The sequence below is a fragment of the Hipposideros armiger genome, unplaced genomic scaffold (assembly GCF_001890085.2).
Source record: "Hipposideros armiger isolate ML-2016 unplaced genomic scaffold, ASM189008v1 scaffold_6, whole genome shotgun sequence".
NCBI lineage: Eukaryota > Metazoa > Chordata > Mammalia > Chiroptera > Hipposideridae > Hipposideros > Hipposideros armiger.
The window spans coordinates 6,814,818-6,839,239 of record NW_017731356.1 but is presented as its reverse complement, the minus strand read 5'-3'; the positions used below and the strand labels follow the sequence as shown (position 1 = coordinate 6,839,239).

Below are 24,422 nucleotides of genomic sequence, written 5' to 3'. Positions count from 1 at the left end.
TCTTTCTCTCGTACCTGGCACATTCCAGGTTTTCAGGCCAGTGCTCATCCCCTCTCTTCTTCCAAAATAGAAGATGAAATTTGCCATTCTGACAAAGAGAACAAAAGCTGAAAGTCCTTGCCAAAGTTACAAGGACAGCATTTTCCCTTTTTAGGGGGTTTTAATTTAAAAGGGAAAAAAAATGGCCGCCTCTTTTCCCTCCTCCTGCTGGGCGTTCACTGCTTTCTGGGCTGTGAGTTTCAGTTGAGGTACCGCCAGATAAAAAGCCACTCCTTGATTCAGATCATTTCAGCTCTAATGTGCCCTCCCAGCCTCAGCTCCTTTTCCCTGCATTTTTCTGAAATCCAGGCAGAAAATGGTAGCATTAGCATTTTTAATAAAGGGAGCTGGAGAAGAGAGAAGCAGCTCAAAGAAGCTGAAAGAGGGATGAAGCCCAAATCCACTGACAGGCAAAATTCTCTTTTGGAGCCAGAGCGAGCTCAGGATGGAGGACAGAGAAGCAGTCGTCTTAGGAGCAGCATTCAGGCGATATAATTGGAGTTTAGAGCGCAAGCAGACACGGTTGGGAGGTGGGAAATTGCTGTGCTGGATTGAGTTTGGCTCAACTTGATACCGAGGCCCCAGCATGGTGAAATGTTTTCTAATTTAGACCATTTTCTCTGTCTTCCTGGAATGAGCCGTTATTCGTCCATTGCTGGCAAAAAATCATGGTCTTGGCTCATCCCTTCTCTTCTTTTCTCTTCCTCCTCCTCTCCCTGCGCTCTGTAGGAAGGAAGAAGAAATAAACAGGAGGGAAGAGACCACACCTATTCTTGATTTAGCAAAAGGAAGTGACCCTTGGGGACCTGGAGTGGCTGATGTCATCTTCCCCTATTTCATTTTTCTAGAGATATGAATGCGAAAGTTTAATGGAGTTGCTACACTTATGCTTTGTCTGTTAGAACATTGTACATCTGCAGGATGAAGCTTAATTGACTCCTTGCCCACCTTTGCAAGGGAGAAAAAAAATACCTCCTTGCAGAGAGGTTACTATTCTCTAAAGAAAGTGGCAGTGATTCGATTTAATGCCTTTGACAGCTGGATAAAAAGTTCCTAAATAAGAATGAATTGAATGCCTCAGCCAGGAGTCAATCAGTAGGCAACACAAATCCCAAACAGCAAAATGAACTGTAACTGTCTTGTCATAGTATTCTTCCCCCATCACACTTATAACTTTATATGAATAAAAAAAGTGGCAAACCTACTTTACTTCCCCAAATCCAAGTCCACTGAGGGCTAGGGCAAAGTCAAATTCAGGGAAATGTCCTCTTTTACCCCTGGGTTTCAGCCTCCTAAGTGCTTAAGACCTCTCTGCTGTTAAAGTGTCCACTCAGATAATGGTAGAGTTTGCACCCATTTAGAGGTGATGCTAATTCCGTTGTTCAAAGCCTCCCATTGTTAACCAAAGAGTGACTGGGACAGTCAGTGTTCCTTACACATGAAATCAATCATTTTCGCCTCATCGGAACAGACCAAAGAATGTGTACTCGTACAAACGTTTAGTTGCATCTGGGCTCTGCATCTTAATGCTCCACGTTGATTTCCTTCATCAGTGACTGACTCATTCCCTTTGTCCCTGTACTTACAGCTATGACCCAGTTCTAGGTACCAAGCATAGGAACATAACATATGATTGTGAACTGCAACTTTGAAAGATTTCCAGGAGTTTTAAACCAAAATATCCTTGCAGAGTGCAGAGAAGCAAATGGCATTATACCTCTCAGATTCCTTCAAAGAATAAACGCCTCTGAGTTTCATGTCCAAGGGTAGAATAAACATCAGAGACTCTCAAAAACATTTACATTTCGATAGAATGTAGGTTGATACCCAGAGCCAAGTTCTTTTGAAGAAGTCAGAAATTAATTTGGAAGTTGCTTGGTTCCTATACCTAGGGATAAGAGGATTTGTGTTCCGTGCCTATTAAATTGCAAATAACCTGAAGTGAGGCCTTGGCCTTCAGCGTTCCCCCCATTAAAAGGGACCTGGACAGAGGTCAGCCATTTCGCTGTCTGAAAGGGAAGGTTTTTCCCAGGAGCACCCTCCACCATGCCCACCTCTTCCTGGAGGTTTTGGCAGGACCCTCCATCCCGTTCTTTTACTGGGCGGTCTGTTTTTCCCTAGGCCATCTCCTTCTCTTTCACAGTATCAAACATGATCTACCCTCTTGTGTTTTCCCAATCTGTATCTCCAGCCCAAATCCCTTTTCTTGGTTTTAGACCTCCAGTTCTAACTGCCTTCTGGATAGTTGTTCATCGATTTCCTACAAGTATCTCAAATTAACTTGTCTAGAATTGACCACAAAATCCACTCCCTCCTCCCCATACCGGCTCTAACTCCACAGTTTTGGGCCCGTATAAATAGCATCAACAATCGCTCAGCCTCCCAGATGGGAAACTTTGGGGTCATTCTCCATAATCCCCCACAATGACCTTCTCAGTCGTCTTCACACACACACCCTGTCATCAGATCCCCTTTTTTTCTTCTCAGAAATGTCTCTCTCTGAAACCCAGCTTCTCTTCTCCATTGGCAAAGCTATTGCCTTACTCTAGGACAATCCATTGTCTCTGATAATTTCTCACATCTTCCTAACTGCTCTCACTGCCATTAATCACACCTGTAGAAAGGGAGGGAGGAAGAAAAGGTAAAAGCTTGGGAATCAGAGGATGTGCACGATAGGGAAGTTCTATGGGAGGTGTTCAGAAACTACCAGTGTTATGGGGCAGTGGATCTGATACCATGTTTCCCTGAAAACAAGACCGAGTCTTATATTAATTTTTGCTCCAACAATCTACATTTATTCATTTATTCACGTTCAAAAATCTACACTTATTCAAACAGTCATGCCTGGCTGACGATCTTCACTGGGGCTTATGTTTAGGGTAGGGCTTATAGTATGAGCATCCTGAAAAATCGTGCTAGGGCTCATTTTCCGGGTAGGTCTTATTTTCGGGGAAACATGGTAGGAGAGGCATAGAGGATTGGGGTGGAAAGGCAGGCAGTGGTCAGAAGGCTTTGAATTCCAGACAAGGGGGTTGAATTTAACCTCCTAGGGAACGGGAGTCTATAGAGTATATTTTGAGCAAAAGACAGTATGATGAAAATGGCATTTCAGGAAGGCACAGGGGACCTTAGCTCAGGGTTCTGTGAACGGCCGCCCTCCAGCCAAAGCTGGCCTGCCACCCATTTTTGTAAGTAAAGTTTTATTGGAACACAACCGTGTTCACTTGTTTGCATATTGCACTTGTTTGCAGTCCATGGCTGCTTTCCTGCTACAAAGGCGGAGTTGAGTAGTTGCACCAGAGACCATGGGGCTGCAATGCCACACACATTTACTCTCTGGCCCTTCCCAGAGAAAGTTCGATGACTCCTACATGAGATCAGGGTTTCTCAACCTCTGCACTATTGACACTTGGGGCCAATGATTCCTTGTTGTAGGGGGGCTGTTCTGAGTGCTGTAGGATGTTTAATAATGTTCCTGACCTCCACCCACTACATACATGTAACACCCCACCCCCAGTTGTGACAATCAGGTGTTTCTAGATGGTGCCCAGCCAGGAGAGGGGGATTTTGGTGAGGGAGCAGTGTAGGAGACCATCACAAGGTAGTTGCGACAGGTAAGGTTGATGGTAACAATAACGGTAGACACTTGCGTAGTGCTTAGCGTGTACCTGCCACTGCTAGCACTTTGCCTTTTTTAATTCCTTTAATCTTTTCAACAATCCCCTGAGGTGGGTACTATTTAATCATTAGGATCCCGTAAGGTGAATATAGTTATCATCATTGTTTAATATATGAAGAAATCAAACACACAGGTAAAGTGATTGATTCCAGCTAGTAAGTGGCAAAGTCAGGCTTTGAACTGAGTCAGGTAGTCTGGCTCCTGAACTCACATGCTTAACCGTGACGCTCTCCTGAGTGACATGACACAGAGAATTGATATGTCCTGGTAGCTCAATGGATGCAGGAGTGATTACAGAATAGACGTTTTCAGCTATCTCCTTCTCCCCACTTCCAAACCAGTTTTCCTTCCCTCTAAGCACAAACAGCCGAAGAATCTCTTCAGGTATGTCTGAAGTTCTTAGAGGTGTTACACCCTCTTACTCCCCAGCACATACCCACCCCTGCCCACCCCCGTCCTCCCTCCCCGACACACAAACACACACACACACAAAAATGTACAGAAACCAGGCATAATACACACACCATTGGGCTGTCAAGATGGTCAGGGTCCCCTTTCTCTTGGCGTTAATATTCTGTATCATTCTACTGCGTTTTTCTAGTAGTGATTTTATATTCATTCTTATGAAGTAATTACAACCCCTTTCCTGCGGTTTGGCACCATCTTTCACTTTATTTCCTGTTTGGACCTGGCAACAGTTCCGTCCGCTTCCTGGTTATTCTGCCCATAGAAAGTGCAAATGTTGTGAAGATAAATGGACGGAAAATGAGTCTGGGAAACTGAAGTAAGCTGGAAGGCGTTCATGAAGAGAGACAACCTGGCTAGGGACAAAAGAGCAGCTTTGAGCCTGAGCTTCAGAGAGACGGTGCTGGGAGCCAGATCTTAGCTGCCCCCTCTGGAAACCTGTCATCCAGCCCTCCATGCTCACGGGCCTGCTGAGTTCATCAGGGCCTCATGGTGAATGGTGGGGTTGCCACCTCTGCAGGGGGAAGAGAAAATGCCCTTTCTTCCTCAGACATGGCAGAACCCATTTTATTCAGAAGATTGCCTGGAAGGAAAAAGTGTGTGTGTGTGTGTGTGTGTGTGTGTGTGTGTGTGTGTGTGTGTGTGTGTGTGTGTGTGTGTGTTGGCAAGAGGGTGGCAATGAACTAGCCAAGACTCAAGATTACAGTTGAAAGTAAATGAGCCCAGCTAATGGAGAACAGGGGTCAGATAGCCGTCCCCTAGTGGGACAGGATGGTGTGGTCAGGACACATCCATGTGAAGGGGCTCAGGCACCTGGAGCTTTGGGCAGAGGAATGAGGCGCATAGAAAAATACAATGCCCACAACCTGTATCCTTGGCTCTGGGCCGGTCCTAGGGAGCTACCAGGTAGCAAAGAGAGTGAGGAAGGCAGGAACCTGTCATCCGGACCCTGTAATCCACTCGATCCTGCCCGGGCTGCTTGTTGGCTCAGCTTCAGTTCACTCTGAATTGCCGAAGCGTGGGAGGGCACAGCGACTGTCAGGGTGGAGGATACACAGCAGAAGCAAGAACCTGCAGGGCTCTTGAGAACTGGGAAGAGGGGGAACAGGCTCAGCTGTGGGGAGAGCAGCATAATAAAGCAGCGGACAGTGGGGCAGCCCTGGGTGGGACAGGGCCAGAGGAGGAAGGGCACAGAACATTGGGGCAGGGAGACGGGGTTCTACAGGTGAGTGGAGGGCAGGCTCTGGGGTGTCCTCTCAGAGATTTCCTTGCCATAGAAAAACATTTTTGCATGTCACCTAGGCCTTGTTTTACCCCAGGAGGGGACCGTGGGAGACGGCTTTGGGTGCACACAGAACAGGTGACTTCTCCAGGCCAGACAGATATTCAGAGGGCAGAAGTCCCGAGGTTTGCAGCAGAAATGAGGACTTAGGGAAGGAAAGGGCGGAAGTTCCTTTCTCACCACGCATGAAAGCGGGACTTGCCACCTGTGCTAGAGGGGAGGTGTGTGCAGTGCCTGAGGCAGCCCAGTTTCCCCAGAATACACACTCAGAGGCCGGGTTTGCATCAGGGCGTCTTCTGGCCAGAGCGGGGGTGGGGGGAGTTTTCCTCAGGAGCAGCCAGTGTGAGGGGGTCAGAGAAGCAGACCGGGCAGAGGGAGGTGCTCACCGGCCAATCTGACCACGGCAGCCTCAGTCCCATGGGGACGGCTCTTCAGAGGTATCTGCAAATGAGGCCAAGGACTGGGCCTTTGACTCCCATGGACCACCCGTTGGATGGGGGTTGCCCCTGGGAAGGAGGCCTATGTTAGGGAAGCACCTCCCTTCAGCTGAGGGCAGCTCCCAGAGAGGCTCTTAGCTAGGGCTGTCAGCAGCCGCACTCCCCAAGAGCCTTGGGAACCTGGGTGCTGAAGCAGGGACCTGGGTGCTGCCCGGAGCGTCCACAGGATGGGCAGAGGGCTCAGAACACAGGTGTTCTCACCAGCGTCGGCTCCAGGTGCCAGTCTCGTGGGGAGCCTCAGAGCCCTTTTCTGCGCCGTGTCTGAGGCGGCCTTGCACTGAGTCGGTAGCGTCAGGGTGTCTAGGAAAGGGCTGACGGGGTTGGGGTGGAGGCTCGTGTGCATCTTGCTCTGCGACACATCGGTCTGGTCAATCGGGTCATCAAGGTCTAGGTCAGGGCAGTTCAGTGGCAAACTAGACAGCATCTGGATGAAACTAACCAGAGGCTGATCAGTCCTTCGGCAGAGCTGGGGAAGGTGCCTGGAGGTGTTTAGAGCAGAGGTGATGCGGGGACATGGTCATAACTGCAGCAAGAAAGTGAGACTTGCTCTGTTTTGTCCCAGAAAGGCAGACCCAAGACTAATAATAGGTACAAATTAGAAGGAAGCAGATTTTAATTCAAATAAGAAAAATGCTACATGCTTAACACCATCTCAAAATACAGTGCTGTGCCCTAGGCAACAGCACGTGTCCTCTGAACTCGCTGAAGTTTGGGAGCCAAGACTTGCAATGGTTCATCAGCCACATGGTGATGGGTCTGCAGGGGGGATGTGATTTTATGGTGTCCTAAAGCTCAGTCTATCCCAGGAGGCTGGGATCCTATCAACATTTCCAAAAGGGTCTGTCCAGCCTCGCAGCGTTCAGCGTGATGGCGACCTCACTACCTAGAAGGCACCGATTTTCAGTTTTGGATGGTTCTCCTGGAGGCAAAGTCCTTTCACTCCCTTTTCCCCCAGAGCGATGCTTCCCATCCCCCATCCCTTAACCTGGAGAGATAGGAAATCAAAAGCCAAATGCTGAAGAATGGTGTTTTCGCACACTCCATTCTCCTTGCTGTCTGCGCTGAACAATTACCGAGCGCCGGCCTTTGTGCCTGACTGCCGCACCTGGCGGTGTGGAGGGAGAATAAAGGCCCCATCTTGGAGAATGCTAAACGCCCGAGAAATCGTCCAGCTTTCACTGTAGCAGTGAGGCGTGGAGGACAGCCTCCGTCCACAGCTGTGTCTTTCTCCAGCTTGCCTCTGGCTGGGCTGTTACAATCACAGGACTTCCTCGAGTCTCCGCGTGCAGTCGGCTTGACAGCATGGATTAGGCTCTGGCTGGAACATTCTACCGCAGCACAACCCAGCAGTGGCCGGCCCAGCAGCTGTCATTTGTGTGAGTGGAGCTGAGGCTGGTGGGAGATACAGGAAGAACAGCCGTGGGGTTCTGAAGTCTTTTGTTAGTGCAGAGGCCCCAGGCTGCCCGACCACTGTGCCCAAGGCCAAGGTCAGAGCAAATGCTTTCCAGGCTCCAGAGAAAAGAGAGACAGACACAGAGAGAAAGAGGCCTGTGCGCACAGCACTGGGGCACTGAGATGAAAACAGTTGAAACCGCATCTTGAGTGAGTTGTCTTCAGCGAAAAAAATGGCCTATGCAAGGAAGCGTCCCCAAACCCCAAATCGGAAAAAGTACTGGGAGAGATCAACAAACAAACCAAAAAAAAAACAAAAAAAAACAACCCTGTGAATTTTAACTATGTCTGTGAACATTTTTTGTAGGACAGATAAGGGCAGTGAGTGCCGAATGAGTCAATGCTGAGAAAAGGATTAAGAGGAATAAAAATGGTGTTTACAAATATACCAGGGAAAAGAAGCACTTGGGAAAAAGGGGTCCATAAATAAGTAAGGGGATTGAAATCTACTGCGTGCGAGTCTAACAAGACGGAGGTGTGGAATTGCTTGCTTCTCTCCGTCTTACATGAAAAATAACAAGGAGACGTAGGGAGCTGTGATGATTTGCTGTGGGAGCTGTAACTGCGAGGCGGGGAAGGGAGCCCGGTGGGAATGCCCGGACACTGTAGGGAGCGCTTCGGGGGGATCTCGGTGGCCCCCGAGTGGCCCAGTCTCCGCCTGGCATACTTGCCTCCCGCCTGACCTGCCACCTGCCACCTGCCAGCCTTCGCCCAGGCTTTGCCTTCCATGGAGCTGGTTTATCTGCCGCATGGAACCACTTCCATTATCTAAAGAAACCAAAGCCTCACACATTCTTAGGCTCCTTCCTTTCCTGGAACGGCCCCCTCTGTCATCATCAAACTTCCCCCATCCCAACATCACGGCTGCCCTGGTCCTCCCCATTCTCCAGCTGGGAAAAGCCACACCTTTTCTCCCTTCCCTTCTCCCTTCCAAATCCCGCCTCAACCATCATCAGCTCTGTGGCTTTTCTCTGCACTTTTCCAAACCTCCATTACTCACTCACCTTTGTGCGTGACGTAAATGTATGCATACCCATCATCCTCCCACGAGCCCAAGAACTCCTTAAGACCAGGTCTTTTCACCCTGTGTTCCTGATATCTATGGCTGTCCATGCCAGGCACAAAGTCAGGCTTTCGTTCCCTACCCAGGCTGCACCTTCGAACCTCCTTGTGTGCATTAAAACATAATCCGTGGCCACACCCCATCTCAGACCTATGAAATAAGACATCTCTGGGCGTTGAACCTGGTGTAGGCATAGCATAAAAGCTCCCCAGCTGATTCTGATAACCACATAGGGTCAAAACCATTAGTGCAATGGCCCTCAAGGTGTGATCCCCAGACCAGGGGATGAGCATCACCTGGGAGCTTGTTAGAAAGGCACATGGTCCAGCCCACCCCAGACCCGCTGAATCGGAACCTCTGAGGTGGAGCCCAGCGGTTCACAGTTTATAATATCATCATTTTATGATGCACACTGCAGGCTGGGAAGCACTGTGGACCCAGATGAGCGCCGATCAGCAGTCACTGAGTGGGATCATGGAAGGATTCACCCTGACTCACCAGCCCCCAGTTTGCGCCGCCTCACTCTTCCCAGGACACACACAGTGGATAAAGCCATAGTTTTGGAGTCTTGTTCCCTGTCATTCTATTTCTTAACCACGGGAATCAATTAATAACCAACTCAGAGGATGGTTCTGCAGATAGGCCATCCCCCTGGAGATGGAAATTTGCAGACGCTGCCTCACACTTACCTCTGGGAGCTTGCGGCAGGGTTGCTTGTAAAAGGCCCTTTACTAATTGAATTCTGTGTGCCCAGGCCACTTTCATCTTTCTGCTGACACGTCCATCCACTTACCTCCTGACTCTCCACTTCTCAAGACCCTTTTTATGTGGCTCAAAAAAAAATAGGACAGATCTTCACCTCTTGCCGCTCATGACCTCACCCCTACCTGGCTTAAACAATTCAAACTCAGTGTATTCAAAACTGAACTCTTAATTCCCATGTTTTCCTCCTTTAGACGGTGAATGGAGGCACGCCACCTATGTGCTCAAACCAGAGACCTGGGTTTCTTCCTCACTTACTCTGTCTTCATTCCACAGCCAGTCAATTGCCAAGTCCCATTAATTCTGCTTCCTTAATCTCACTTAGAGCTGTCCTCCTAAGTCTTAGAGCTCCCTTCATTCCAGCTCTTCTCCTTTCTCGTGGGGGTTGCTCCCTTAGCCTGCTCACCAGCCTTCTGCCTCCACAGCTCACCATCCTTCAGCATCTCTCCATTGCGTTCCGGGATAAAATTCCAGCTCCCGGTGTTTGCTCTGCCCGACCTCGGGCCCCAGGTCCAGGGCTGTCTCCAAGCAGCCGGGTTCCAGAAACATAGATCCACCTGCTCTTCTGAGTCTCCATGACTCCACACAGGGCTTTGTCTCTCTGTGGACTGGACTTCTGCAGGCTTTTCGCAAATCAACTCATATCCTTCAAAACTGGGTCCCTTCCACCTTCTCTGTAAAGCATTCTTTAGCCCCTAGTCCCCAGTAGATACCTTTCTTCTGTGGGTCCATAACACTGCAGATACTCCCCCACTGAGTAATTTTACCAAGTGTGTAAGTTTCCTAAGGCTGCCATTAAAAAGTGCCACAAACTGGGTGGCTTGAAACAAAGGGAACCATATATTCACAGTTCTGGAGGCCAGAAATCTAAAACCCCAGGTGTGGACAGGGGCGTGCTCCCTTCTTTGTCCCTTTGTCCCTTCCAGCCTCTGTCTGTCTCTTCACATGGGGTTCACATGCATCTCTGCGTCTCTACATGGTCATCTTACAAAACCACGTGTCATTTTGGAGTAGAGAGCCACTTCCCTCCAGTATGACCTCATGTTAACTAATTACATCTTCAAGGACCCTATTTCTAAGTGAGGTCACATCCCGAGGCACTGGGGATTGGGGCTTCAAGATACGTTTTTTTGGGGGGATACAGTTCCACCCACATTCCCTGAGTGTGATAACAATCCATTGATTTCTCTGGTTCCTTCATTAGGCTGTAGGTCCTTGAGGAAAGTGCTCTTTGACTTTATTTTCCCCAATGAAGAGTATGGTGTTTCACACATAATGAACAAGCCTTCGATAATTGTTTGTCAGCTGCATGAATGAAGAAACATGTGTTAATTGCCCTTCTCACAGATTTTTTTAGTTCGTCAGTGTTTTCTAATTCTTCTCTATTTTAGGACACTGCTTAATGGCATTATTCTAAAAGCATCCCATGTTTAAGTTTTTGAACTCTGAAGTTCTTCATAGCATCCCCAAATTCTCCTTCCACCCACCCCATTCCATCCTCCCAAAGATTCTACTCTTTGACCACATTTTGCAATATCTGTCAAGTCCATTGTCCCTTTTCTGGCTTTGTTGCTTCCCAGCCAGCCTAGACCCCTCGTGAAGCCATTTATGAAAACACATGCACGGTCACCCCAACTCTTCGTCCTTTTTATTGTCTGCCACCCCTGCCTGGCCCACCCCGAGCTTTGTATGGGCTTACTGTTTGCGGCTCTGCTGGGAGCCTGCTGATGGGTGTTGTTTCTGTAATTCTAACCAGGGACTCTGGCAGTATCACAGTCCTCTTGTCATGGACCCAAACCCTGTTCTCTCTCCTCAAGCACCCACTTCTGGCCTGGGCCCTCACTCTCAGCCCATAGCCTCAGAGCTAACTTAGCAAAATCAAATCCTTGCAGCACAGGCTCCCTACCTTCCTCCCATCTTACTGTCACTCTCTCCCTTCTCTGCCTCCTATCTCTGAAGTGAACATGCCCTTCTCGGTGTCACAGCTACATTCTCGACCTTAATTTGACATTCCAACTCTCCTGACTTTCTATAGCGCCTTGCTCCGCAGCCAGCCATTTCTCGCATCTACTGTTATTATATACCCGTATTCAGATGTCACGTGATCCCTTGACCCTGTTATCTCTGCATATCATCCTTCTCCTTTACTTCCACTGCCTAAATCTCCTAAGGAAAATGTCTGTGGAGTTTGTCTCTGCTTTTGTTGTTTCTTAATGTCTTCGTGAAGATGGTTGATGCGGTGCTGTGATTATTACCTTGAAGCTTTAAACTTGGTTTGGCGAACTCTCTTTCTCTTCCTTACACACAAATACCGCACACACCTAGAAATTGTTCTTTTTTTTTTTTTTTTTTTTTTTTTTAGCTGAGCCATCCTGCTACCTGTTGGCAGCTCAGCGGCTGCTCAAACCGCTGTTACTCAGAGCTCAAACTCTTGAGCGAGCTCTTAACCAACTGAGCCACTCGGCCGGCCCTAGAAATTGTTCTTTTTAATATCACACACTTTTGCTTCTTTATCATCACCCAAATCATTCATTAAACTGTTATTTATCTATTTTTTTTCCTGAAGGCTTTACTGTGTGTTAGGCTCTGTTACGAGTTGCAGATACCATGTGGGAAGGACTCACAGGTCTCCTGCCCTCCGAGGATGGACGCTCTGGTGGGGAAGGTACTAGAACAAACAAGTAACAAACACATCCCAGGATGCTTACAGGCTGTGAAATGTACAGTGAGGGAAAACAAAAGGCTAATCCAGGCTGACTAAAGTGAGGCGAGAAGCAGGGAAGCTTTCAATCTGGGAGCTGGGGCCTCCGAGGCTGTGTGTAAGGTGAAACCAAGAGCTGAGACCACCTCAGGCAGGTGAGAGGGAGGATGGGCTTTCCAGGGCCAGCCCACCCCGATGGTCCTGGGAAGGAAGAAGCCCCGCCCCTTCTGGGAACTGGCCCACACGTAATAAGCAGGTGGAGAGAGGCTATGGATAAAGTTGACCAGGTAGACGCAGGCTCTGTCATCCAGAGGTGAGAGTTGGGGGGCTTGAGGACCAGGTTAGGACTTTAAAGGAGGGGTGACATGACCCAATTTGTATGTGAAAAGATCCCCTAACCCAGGGCTCCACCCTGGCCTTCTCAGACAGGCTGCCCTTGACCCCATGGGTACACAGTCAAGGACCACTGGCATTTCTTCAGAGCACTCACCTCAGCTGTGATATTTTCATTAGTACAAACGCCATGATGCAGAACCTCGTCATTACTTTTGTTCATCTCTGAATTTCCGGAACACAGACCGTGGCCCATGGCAGCTGCTGAATATATATTTGCTGAATGAATGAATGAATGAATGAATGAACAAGCGATCTTACCTCACGTATCTTCTGTATGATTTTTGGCAATTTAACCGCCCTGAGCCTCAGTGATCTTATCATGCAATAGGGATGATCGGAGATAGTGAAGGATTGATTGGCGGCCTTATTGTTGTTATTACTACCTCTTCTACCCCCATGGCCTCTATTTTCACTCCCAATCTCTGTATTTCTTTCTCTTTTAATTGCCAGCCCTGCTTATCTAGCTACCTGCTGCACATCGTGCCAGATGCTCACAGTTACGAGCCAGCCCTTTCAATCCTACCGTCTCATTCACTCTCCCAGCCAGTGCCGCCCTTTGTCCCCTGGTAGCACCGTGGTGGAGGTGAAACACCAAGGTCAGAGCAAGGGCTTTGGGGACAGCACTGGGCTCGAGCCCCGGCTCTGCCATGTGTTAGCTATGAGACTTTGGCTCATGTTATTTAGCTTCCCTAAGCCTCACTTTCTCCATCTAGTGAATGGGAATCATATCCTGCCTAGGCCTCAGTGTTTTTTATGAGAATTAAGTGAAGTAATAAATGGAAGCACTTGGCTCATTGGCTACTGGTAAATGCACAATAGATAATGGCTTTTACTTGCAGTATCATAAAGATTGACACACCAAACGCCATGGCTTGTTTGCTTGTCATTCTTATCCCATTGGACCAGGACCCGAGACAGGGGCCCAGCCTTGTACTCGAGCGTCAGGGCTCTCCAAAGCGTCTCGCTCATCAAAAGTGTAATAAACTGCCTGAGGAATGACTCGCTACATGAAGAAAGTCCTTGATGGCAGAGCCTGTGTATTAATCATCCTGTGCCCCCTTGACAGTGTTTAGCAACGTGTATTTTACATGGCAATTGGTTAATTAATATTTTTCAAGCAAATAAATATATGAGTAAACAAATGATGGGTTGAATTGATAGTGAAAGTTGCTAAATGCACGTTACATGGAAACAAATTAGTACATAGGAAAGGATTTTGGGGAAAGGGTAAAAGCTCTATACTAAATACAAGTCCTTAATGGAGTTGGTGATTCTTCCCAAGCTTATTTACCTTGTCGGTTTCCCCTGACATAAAATCACAGATGTGTAGGAAGCTCTCTCTTCTACACATCCTCTGCCTCTTTCTTATCGTTGGCTCTGCTCTCATGTTAGTGCTGTCTGCTCTCTTACCTTCCGGCTGGAATTGCATGTATGTCTGTGGTAAGGAGGAGGGAACCCTTGGTTTGCACCCTCTCTTGTCCGGGAGGCCCTGCCCAACAGTGAATAGGTGCTGAGCTGTTTTTCTTGTACAGGGATGGATTTGTACAGCTCTATTACCTAGCTTATGTCCTGTTCACTTGTGAGCAAAGATGGGTGCCCAGGGATGCCCAGTACAGGCTGTGCCCATGGGCAGGAGGAAGCGAGACTAACAAGCTTTCGGGGGCATTGAGCTTGAGACCCTGACTGCGTTCGCCCAGGGTAAAACTCCGCGGAGCCTTTCAATTCAGAGTCCAGAGAGAACTGGAGAAAGGACACTTACATTTAGAAAGTGACAACTGTATTTCGGTCATTCTACTGGAACTGTATTTATTAATTCACTTAATCTTCTCACAGTCCTGGAAGTAACAGGCAGTTATCACCATTTCACAGAAAAAGAAAGAGAGGCTTGGAATGATGAATTATGTGGTCAGTTTCACACAGCTGGGAAGGAACTCGAATCCAGACCTTGGACTCGAATGGAGATCTGTCTGACTCCAGAGCCCACCCACAAAATGTGAGCCATGGGGTGATTGGCAGACCAGTGGTGCTCTGCAGGGGACCTTGCTCTCTGTGGCTGTGTTACGCAGGATTGCTTCCAGGGGTCATGGCAGCTGCCAGGACATTAAAAGAGGCGGAAGAGGAGGAAAGCAATAGTGAGTCCTACCAGCCATCTGACCCCTTCCAACTGGCTCCAAAGGAATTGTTACAGAAGTGGAAATACGTGAGTGTATGTGTGTGTGTGTGTGTGTGTGTGTGTGTAGCATTGCACAGGCACATGAATGTGTGTGTGTGTGTGTAGGGGGGACATCTGTACCTGTAGATGCATTTATAAATGTATGAAAATCTCAAATCTGTATAATACTCTTTTAATGGAAATGTTGATCCACGGAAATCAAAATGACTGACAGTTAAGAAAAAACAAATGTACGTCTTATATAATTATAATGAGATTTAGGAATCTTAATTTAACGATAATGGGGACAGGAAAGAACTCAATATGCTTCGTTTCTCATTCTTATTTAGAAATTTAAAAAGTGAGTTCGAGTGAATGCTCAGGCTACACTGTAATTTTTTATGGCAATCATATTTCATAGAATGCCAAACTCATTTATAAAGAAAGATTGGCTCGGGGTGCATGTGTGCGGGCACATGTTAGGTTGGTGATCCCAACCTACTGTGTGCTTTAGAATCATCCGCCTCACTTTTTAAGAATACCGATGCATGGTCCACCCTAGATATCTGGAATGAGAGCAACTAGAGTTTAAGAACCATTTTGCCCATCTGTGGGGTGAATCTGATGTACCCCAAAGCTCGAGAACCATTCTGCTAAAATGTCGCTTATGAAAGACTCAGGGATAAGGGAGATACAGTAGACATGCCAATGGGAGAACATTTAAAGAGGAAGACAGATAAACAGGTGACCTTAATACCACATGATGTATGCTAGAATTGCCCTACGAAAACACAGGTCAGGGAGCAGGTAATTCTTGGGCACTGCAGGTAACATCTGCCACGCCCACCACTCTGCACCTAGAGGGTAGGGGTGAGCAAGCCAGGCCAACACCCAGGCAACTTTCCTGCCTAGAGACCCAGGGCTGTCTGTACATTTCCCCCACCAGCTCGACGCCCATGCTGGTGAGAAGAGGAGAGCAGTGCAGGAGAAAGAACGGGTCATGCAATCCGTGATAACACTCACCTCTGTCCCTTCCTAGCTGTGTGACCTTGGACAATGTACTTAACCTTGCTGAACCTTTGTTTACCTTGCAACCTGGGGATAATAACAGTATAGCTCTCCAGGTGGTTGTGAAATGATGCGTGTATGGCAGGGAGCTTAGTGCTTGCCTGGCATGTGAAAAAAATGTTCGTTCAACAAATGGCAGCTACTGTGACCAGCTTTTCCTGACCCAGCCAAGATGTCTTCCTTCTGCTTTCTGTAATCCTTGATCCCAGACAATACAGGAGAACTGCAAGTGTCTGGGCCAACTTTCCCCATCAGAGGTCAGATGGGCTCTGCCTCTGCCTTCTCTGATGACCCCTGAGTCTACAGCAGCTGACGTCTACTCTTTCTTCCCCTAAGGCAGGCATGAGGGGTCAAGGTGCTGATGTCTCCTGCATCCCTGGGGTCCGTGCCCATGTGCCCTAACTTCCCTTATTCTCTGACATGCTTTGTGTTGACATGAAAGCTAGGGATGGACTCTGTATTTGTGGATGTATATGTATGTACTAGTCAGTATTCTACAGAGAAACAGAACTAAGAGGGCGTAGAATATATAAAAAGATTTATTATATAAAACTGGCCCATGCAATTATGGAGGCTGACATATCCCAAGATCTGCAGTCAGCAAGCCAGAGACCCAGGAGCCAATGGTGTCATGTTAGCCTGAGTCCAAAGGCCTGAAACCCAGGAGAATTGATGATGTAATTCCAGTTGGAAGGCCTGCAGGCTCAAGACCCGAGGAAAGTCATGTTTCAGTTTGAGTCCGAAGGCAGAAAAAACTGATGTCTCAGTCTGAAGGCCATTAGGCAGAAAGAATTCTCTCTTACCCTGGGGACGGTCTGCCTTCTTGTTCTATTCAGGCCTTGAACTGATCGAATGAGGCCACCCACACTGGGGAGGGCAGTCTACTCTACTCGGTCCACTGATTCGAATGTTAGTCTCATCCCAAACACCCTCATAGCAACACCTAGAATAATGTGTGAGAAAATCCTCAGCACCTGTGGCCCACTCAAGTTGACACATAAAATTAACTATCATAGTGTGTGTTTGTCTTTATTGCCACTTTTTGAGGCAAAGTTGTAGCCTTGAATTCCAAATTTGGAGGGAAAAGTCACAACATTGATTCATTATTGACATTTTAAAAATCATTTTATATGCTTCTAAAATTCATTTAGGAAAACCCCTTTTTCAACATTTAGAACCAGCCTTCCAAGTAATGTGTGAGTAATAACAGCTAACATTTATTCACAACTTAACTATGTCCAAGGTTATTGTAAGTTATTTGCACGTATTAAATCATTTAGTCCTGTGCAGTTGGTGGGCTATTGTTACCCCATTTTATAGATGAGCACACTGAGCCCCAGAGAGGCAGGAACTGAGCCAGTTATTCACCATCTTTAAATGAGATCATGTATGTTAAGCACACATACACAAAATATAGGATGCAATTACAGAAAACAAAGTTGATTAAAAATGAGTAATCGAAGATTATCAAAGACCTGAAGTGTATTGATACACACTTTGTTCAGCAATGTAAAGTTTGTGTGGAGTACGCTGTCTCACGATTTCCATTCTACAGATGAACAAACGGAGGCCCCAGGGGTGCTCTTATTTGCTTGAGGTTGTAGTAGCAGAAGGGAGATGAGACGTGTAACCGTGTCTTATACCTCAATGCCTGTAGACAGCAAAGGGTGATTTGGGATGGCAGCATTGTAGACAGGCACACAAGCTTTGGTGCCTAGTTACTGGAAGGAGGGCTGAGCAATGGGCACAGGGAATGTGGTGGTGAAAGCTTTGAACCCAATTGCCCGGTTGTCTCGGTCCCATAGGAAGCAGACTGTTAGCTCAGGGAGGATGGGGAAAGCGGTGTTAAAGGTTTGAGGAGCAAGAAGACATGGGAAATAAAGATATAGAAAGTGGGAGTCCATAGACAAGGAAAAGGAAGTTTGAACACGAGGCAGAGTTCAGAGCCCACTTGAGGTCAGTGGCGTGGGATTTAAAATGAGACCATCAGTGTGGCTGCTAGCTGCATTCATTTGTGCAGACGCAGAAATGGAGCCACAGGGTGGCTGACTTGAACCGGTGTTGGGAGTGTTTCAGACAAGCATGATGAAGCAGTGGAGGGAGCAAGAGAGGTGAGGTGGTGTGAAAGGGTGTGATTATATTAATGGATCGTAGAATGTAATCTGAGTTAGAGAGGAGAGAGTTCACGAGGTGGGTGAGGGTCAGTAAAATGGTGGTTGGGTGAATGGATTTTAAGTCTCGGGAGGGTAGACAATTGTAGCATTACGAGGAGCGACCTGGGAAGGTAAGCAGGTGACGGTCACATCTGTGATCCTTGCCGGGACCCAGGAGGAGTTGCGGATATTAGCAGCCTAGGCTGTGACCATGGGAGTAAGGGTGAAGGGCAGGGTCATTGGAGGAGAAAAGTTAAGCCCCTGCGTAGTTTGAGAATTGAAAGGATCATCTTAGTGGGCTACTGAAGTCACTGAAAATCATGGAAAAGTCTTAAAGAGGACAGTGAGCCAGGCTCTGGAGTGTGGAGGGGAAATGGGGGCAGGGTGGGTGGTGTTGACAGGACCGGAGCCAGGAGAGGAAGTGGATGGGATAGTCTGATGGCAAGCACTAATGACCTTAACCAAGGGCACAGGGTTCATTAGTGAGAGAGCCAGGGTTTCAAACTGCTCAGTCTGGCTCCAGAACCTACACGCCGAGCTGCTTTGCAAGTTACCGACAACTATGTTGTTTTTCTGCATAAGGAATTCTAAATGAATTTGTTTGGTTATTAGTAGACATTAAATAATGAATAAAATCACATTAATATTTAATTCTTCTTTCCACGAAATGTACATGGTGAAAGACAACACCGAGTTTGTAAGATGCACCATGATCATCACGATTTTGTTTTTAAAATGTGATGTTAGAAATGCCTTTTTTATTCACCAGTGGGAATGTTAATTGTACTGAATAATAATAGCTATATTTACTGAGTTGGTTCTGTGTGGCAGGCACTGTGCTAAGTACGCCTGTGCTCACTTAGTAACCCTAGGTACTGTTTTGCCCACATTTTATAGATAAAGACACTGGGGCTGAGAGACATTAAGTGACTTACCCGAGGTTGCATAGTGCAATGGACTGCCTCACCCAGGACTCAAGCCCGGATCTGTCTGCCTCTCAGCCTCATTTGTGATGTGTCTGGTTCTTTACTGAGCACTTGCTGTGCAATGCTACTACACTGGGTGGTGAGGGTACAGCAATGATGACGACAGTTCTTTATATCTGACAAGGGGAGAATCTTGACTAAACACATAATGCATTAACGATAGTTATGGGTTCTATAAAGGAGAGTGTGGGGTGCTTTGTATAACAAGGAATATAATCAAGTCTTGGGCGCCAGGGAAGGTCTATTTGGGAAATAGCTTCTAAACCAGACTAAAAGAATAGGGTAAGTCATCCAAATAAATGAGGAGAAATTCCAGGTAAAGAAACATCTGCAAAGGCCCCAAGGCCCTAATGCGTCCTGTAGAAACTTGAGGCATTGTTACCCTTATTATTTAACTTCTGATAAACCCACAGGTTTACCCGGTCTAGGCGTCGGTCATTCCAGCTCTTACTCCTCCCAGAACTGGTGCTGACGGTGAAGACGGCGGCACATAATCATCACCCCATCTTATCATTAGGGTAAATTGAGTCATGGAATGTTTCAGCAAACTGCTTAGCTGGAGAAGCTATTTTTACCATTGTTCTCTTTATTTCTTCTGTATATCTTACAAATTACCCTTTTCCAGAAGCATTTTCTTTAAAATGAACCTCTATTCTCTTTATTTCACTGCTCCCCCCTTGCAAATGCATTTACCCAAATAAGAAAAGGAACATTTGCTCAAAAGCTCCCACGTTACACGTGGGTATGATCCCCTACACCAGGACCCCACCTTGTGAAGAGCTGGGTGGCAGCTTTGGACGCCATGTTTCCACCAGAAACTTAGCCTAATGTGGGCAGAGGCAAGCTTCAAAGGATGTGCTTTCATGTAACTGTGGACAAATTATTATCATTTGTAGTGTTCTCTTCAGCGACAGGTGGAGGAATATATAAGTTCAGAGGAAGCTCCTAGATTCTACAAGCTTATCAAGAAATGCCTTACTTATCACTGCCTCCAGCTGAAACATTCTGTCTATACTGAACTATGTACATACACACCATATACCTACATACATACGTACATTCTCTCTCACTGTCTACTTCCCACCCATTTTATCTCTGTCTGTCTGTCTATCTATTTATCTATCTATCTATCTATCTATCTATCTATCTATCTATCTATCTAGCATCACTTCTTCCCCCCGTCCTCCACCCCGGAGTGAGCTCTCCACAGAGAAGCCTGTTACCAGGCACGCTGACCAAATCTAATGACCTCTGTTTCCAGGTGCCACAGTTAGATGGAAAGCTGGGACTAACACTTAATCAAGAAAATCCTATAAAGGACTCTTGTCTAGAGCAGAAGAGGCCCCTTTCTGCACTGGGAGAGCTGGTATGAAGGGGACATCCACTCAGATTGGCCATTCAGGGTTTCATCACTCAGTTGGTCTAGGTTACCCAGCGGAAGAGATGCCCAAGTAACCAGCCAAGTCCGGTCAAGTCAGGGCCCTGCCCAACACCAAGACTAAAGGAAAAAACCCTGCAACAGCTGCTGTGTCTTGGGGGAGAGGATCCAGAAAGAGTTGAGAGAAGCTAAAGGCTTGGGAATTGCCAGTATGTAGGAAAGACTGCGTAAACTGTGGCTATTGTGTGAGACAGGGAGAGAAAAGAAAAGGCAGAGAAAAGACTACTAATTGTTTCTGAGCACACACAATTTGCATGTGCGTCCTGCTGGCTGCTGTGTTTTCATTACAGTGGGGCTCCCCTGTGGCACAGATGATGTTCCTGCCTGAGGCAAGGGATCCCAGCTGGTCCCTGTGCTGTCCTGTGATGCCCCCGAATCTGGGCCATCTGTAGCTGCCCACCTGGGAGGACAATCTTCACTGTCTTGATTTGTGAGAATGAAGATATTAACAAACAAACAAACTTTATTCTGACTTCTGATTCTGCTAATCTTCCTAAACTAAGAAGATGTGACAGGGTTGCCCAATGCAGGTCAGAGAATAGTGGAGGCCACATAGTTAGGTTTAAGGCAAGAGACTGAAAAATGCTTCCAATTGCAGGGTTCAACCTCTTACTCCCGCCCCCATCTGGCCTGACACTATCCTTGAGCTTGCTGTTGGGCACTCTTCCCACAAAACTACGACTATTGGCACAGTCTGCTCAGTAATGCCACCTTCTCCTGATGGAGGCAGCACCTTTGCTACCACAAGCAGATAGGAGCTCAGGTGGAAGTTACTGTTCTGTTTGACTTTCTCCTCCCTCCCAACTCTAGCCCAGAAAACCAAAGGGGAGTTGCTGTCTGCTTAGATTGGCCCTGCTTGTTCGCCTCACCCAGGGTGTGTCACGAGTTCTTCCAGGGATTTTTGTTTTCTAATGAGCGGGGGGAGTGTCTCCACTGTGCTCTGATCCTGTAAAGACCTGAGCTGCAGCTGCGGGAGGCTAGGTCTCCGCCACGTGCAGCAGCCATTTTGGCAGAATGGAGCCTATAGAATGAGAAACGGAGCAAAGAGAGAAGAGCAGTTGTAAGAGCCTATATTCTCTTTTTCTGGGCATCCTCAAGGCAACTTCCATGTAAGCCTGGATCTAGGACCCAGCGCTGGGCCTCTTTTTTGCTGAGGCCAACTTAGTTTTCTTACTTGGACATGCACACAGTGGCCCAACGCAGAGGCCCTTCCTCATTCAGCTGGCCTCAGGGAACTCAGCTCCAAAATGTGTTCGGTGCTTTTAGGTCCAGCTCTTCATCACTGTGTCACTGCCTTTTCCTGTATGGCCCCCTGTAGCCTTTCTACTCATGTGCACCAAGCTCCCGTGCCACTTAGCTTATCTCCTGTAACTCCATTCCTCCTCGTTTTTACTCATTCTCTTCTATTTGTCTGGACATATGTGTATTTCTTCAGAAATACTGTAGGTTCCTCGGAGGGCCAGAATCTCTATACTCTCCAACTCCTGTTGCCTATTATCTTAATTCACACACAATAGACTCTCCATAACTATTTGCTAAATAATTCAAATAAGAATCCCCATCTCTCTGGCAGATTATGCCTGACTAGTGGGAAGAAAATGAGTAAATTTTCTTTTATACCTTTGCTGGAGCAATGGGCAGCTCTCTGACTTCTTTTGCCATCACGAGTTCTTCCCTCTCTGTATTTAATGCCACTACCGCACAAGCACTGCCCTGTGAAGTGATGGCTGCATGGGACTGGCCAGTGGGGCTCTGGTCTTTCCATATTTATCTTCCCTCCTCTCCAGCCAACACACATACATTTGCAATCTGAGTTAAAGCCTGGTATTGCCATTGTATGTGCACCTTAGGTAAGACACGTCTCCCTCTATAGAAATGTGGGAATCTTCCTTATTATAGTATAGTATAGTATTTATATCTGATTCTGGTAACTAGTAAATTTACCTCATTTGACAAATGCTTGTGTGACACTCACTAAATGCCAGACACTATTCTGAACACTTTATTAACTAGTTTCTCCTCATAACAACCTTGCCAGGTAGATACGATTATTACTGTCAGTCTCATTTTACAGATGAGGAAATGGGGACACAGATGATTAAGGGACTTGCTCATGGTCAAAGTGCAGTGGGAGGCTGAACTTGGAATTTGAAATAGGCAGGCTGGCTCTGGAACCCATGTCACCACTGTGCCCTGCTGTCTCTGGATGTGATCAGGGCGGGGTCTGCACTGCACACCTAAGTCACCTTTCTAAACACTCAGGCCCCTCCAGAGCAGGAAGCGTCTTTGATCTGACCTTCCTAGCAATTTGGCTTCACGTGCTTAATGTTTCTGGGCTCATTGATTCATTACCTATGGCTTGAATATAGGTTTATTTATTACTCTGTGCAGTTAATTGTTCACATTGTAATCAACGTCAGTCCTAAAATTTGGCTCCTCGAAATATATTTTCAAACAACCTAGGAACCATGCCAAGAATTAGCTCTAATTACACATCATACCAGTTTTGAGTACTAGAGATGACTCAAAAGCAAAATGTGTGTTATTTGAAATTATTAAATGGATCGTAAATAAAATGTGATTTTGCCCAAAAGAGGGATGAAATTGCGTGTCTCTCTTCTCTTTTGTTTGCCCTTCCTAGGTGTCTAGGATCATATGGGACAAGTCATGATTTCTAGACTTTTTCTTGAATTACGATATCTTTTTTTAGCTGCCCATAAACCACCACTTACTGTTCAACAAAAAAGAATCAAATTCAAACCCCACTCTGTGGGTTCACCTTCAATGAACAGAGCAAACAAACAAAAAAGAAATGCATGGAGGAGAGCTGTTTATTTGATGCAGGGGTTATTCATAGCATAGTGTTTGGGTACTTTTTGGAGACAATTCTAGTTGTCTTGGGATATTTCTAAATTTAATTCCAGGAATAAAGTGTTTATAAATAGTAAGCATAAAAATGAATGCAATCGTCCCAGCCACGTCCTTATGTAGTTTCAATGGCCTCCCCTTGCAGCTACCAACTCCTTTGAGTGGTTAATTGGTTATCTGGTTGGGTTAAGTTCGTGGTTCTCAACCTCATCAGACCCAACACCTTATCTTTGGACAAATATTTTCAACCCCTTTTATAATTCTTAAATGAACTTCACAAATAATAAAACCTATGTACAAAAATGTTCAAAACATAAATATAATGCCTTAGCAATAATTTAAAAAGAAATAATAAAGTAATTTATAATGATAAAATAACCATTTTAATGTGTAAATACTCGGTTAGTATTAAAATAGGAGAAGTTAACAGACATTTGCACCTAATGTATATTCACCATAATGTAATATGTAAAGTAATATGGGATACACGATATATGTAAGAACAATATAGACCAGTGGTTCTCAACCTGTGGGTCGCAACCCCTTTGGGGGTCAAACGACCCTTTCACAGGAGTCACCTAAGACCATCAGAAAACTAACAGTAGCAAAATTACAGTTATAGAGTAGCAACGAAAATAATTTTATGGTTGGGGGGTCACCAAAACATGAGGAACTGTATTAAGGGGTTGCGGCATTAGGAAGGTTGAGAACTGCTGATATAGACTGACACAGGTGCTGTATTGGTGATTCAAAGACCGTGAACAGCTTTGCAGAAATAATATGATTTTTCAAAGGTATAAACAAATCATAAAATTTCTAAGTAATAATGCATAATCTTCCCTCAATTTATATGGTAGTTATACACCTAGAAAATTCATCATGTGTTCAAATAGTACAAGCTCCTTGGTGCTTATTAGTACATGGAGTTAGCAGTTGGGCTCGGGTAATGATAAGCAGATTTATACCTAAGTAAAGATGCAACCAGACATTTATTAGTTTGCAGGACATGGGGACATCTTTGGCTGTGCAGAGCTGTTCAGAGCACTGCTCTCTTCTGGCCTTCCTGCCCTGCCTTCTAAGTGCCAGTAATGTCCTGCGATCATTGTGTGATTCAAGGGCAACAGCCCCAAATTTCCCTACATGCCCTCTGTTGGGCGACCCCCCTCCCCCGCAACTGACAACCACTCAATTAATGCTTAGTATTATTTTTAGGCCCAAATAATTATGCTGATGTATTCTCCTGATTTTCTGTAGTCCTCGAAAACCAAAGGTGTGTCTACAGTAAATCCTCCGTAACTAGGTTATTGGGTTGGGAGAACTGAGTTATATACATGGAGACTGTACGTTCTTGAGAGCAAGGGCCCCTTTCATCCGCTGTACAAAATACCTAGTGTTGGCTTTACTGAATCTTTCTTAAATGA

At 46.4% G+C, this 24,422-nt stretch overlaps 1 protein-coding gene across 1 annotated transcript in view; it reads left to right on the top strand.

The window, feature by feature from the left end:
• ASTN1 (astrotactin 1) overlaps positions 1-24,422 on the top strand; it is a 322,407-nt gene that overhangs the window by 177,894 nt on the left and 120,091 nt on the right. The gene's annotated exons all lie outside the window — the stretch shown is intronic.